Raw genomic sequence first — 1,414 nt, forward strand, 5'->3', positions numbered from 1 at the left:
TAAAATATTTTTTTTCAACAAAATAAATTAAAATGTTGTTAATCACCCTCCCATTTAATTGATAAAGTGGTAATGGCATTCTAATTGGAATAATTTCCCCTCAGAATTTTTAAGTCTTTTTGCTCCATGGGACCTGTTTTTTCCTCTGGAAATTTTGCTTTGTCTCCAGTGTCATGAAATTTATGTAGACATGTCATTCAACCTTTGTGATGGACCCTCTCAATTTGGAAAAGTCAGACTCTTAATTCTGGATTTTTTTTTAGTTTCCTGTTTTATATTTCATTATTCTCTTTTTTGTGGACATCTTTTTATTTGGAAGTTGAACCTTCTAGATAATAACTCTGTAATTTTCATACCTTTCTTCTATTTTCCATCTTTGTCACTTCAGTTTTACCCTTTAGAAGATGTCCTTAACTTTATCTTCTAGCTCTTCTTTTGTGTGTGTTTTTTCTTTATTGATTAAGGTATTACATATGTGTCCTTATCCCCCCATTACCCTCCACCCTCCCCCCCTCATGCTCTCACCCCCCTGGTGTCTGTGTCTACCGCTTATGCTTATATGCATGCATACAAGTCCTTTGGATGATCTCTCCCCTTACCCCCCCCCTTCCCTACCCTTCCCTCTGAGGTTTGATGGTCTGATCAATGCTTCTCCGTCTCTGGATCTGTTTTTGTTCATCAGTTTATGTTGTTCATTATATTCCATAAATGAGTGAGATCGTGTGATATTCCTAGAAGTGGGATCACTGGGTCAACGGGAGTTCCATTTTTAGTTTTTTGAGGAAACTCCATACTGTTCTCCACAGTGGCTGCACCAGTCTGCATTCCCACCAGCAGTGCACGAGGGTTCCTTTTTCTCCACATCCTTCCCTGCACTTGTCATTTGTTGATTTGTTGATGATAGCCATTCTGTATATAGAAACAAAAATTCAAAAGAAGAGCTAGGAATTTTTGTTTCTACTGTTATATATTTAATTTCCAAAATCTCTTTCTTTTTGAAATAGATATTTGTCCTAGTACATAGTTATACTCATTTCTTAGCTTTCAACTTTGAACGTTACTAATAGTTGGTTTTTTGTTTGTTTTGGTCTCTCATGTGAGGGGTTTGCCTAAGAATGCCCAGTGAACATTGCAGTGCTCAAATTTAAGAATGGGACTTGAAATAATCAGTTGGAAATTGTGTCCATTGGTGGAGCTTGTCCACTTTGTTGCCTTGTAGGACAGCCTCCCTGGACATCTGTGTAGAAAACCACCAATGTCATTACCTTTGGGTCTTTCCTCTTTGGAGGTCAGATTCCCCAGAGAAAAATCTTCCCTTTAGAATCCTTTCTTTTCCAAATAATATGTCTTCTCTGCTCTGTCTCGGATCCCCTCAGAGACCCTCTGTTTTATTGCCTGTAGAGTCTAAACCAGC

General features: G+C 38.0%; 1 protein-coding gene across 6 annotated transcripts in view; it reads left to right on the forward strand.

Annotated features, from left to right (window-relative positions):
* The window catches only part of CACNB2 (calcium voltage-gated channel auxiliary subunit beta 2), a 270,818-nt gene that overhangs the window by 250,022 nt on the left and 19,382 nt on the right, over window positions 1-1,414 (forward strand). The window lies entirely within an intron of this gene.

This window comes from Myotis davidii, unplaced genomic scaffold, assembly GCF_000327345.1.
Source record: "Myotis davidii unplaced genomic scaffold, ASM32734v1 scaffold376, whole genome shotgun sequence".
NCBI classification, from domain to species: Eukaryota; Metazoa; Chordata; class Mammalia; order Chiroptera; family Vespertilionidae; genus Myotis; species Myotis davidii.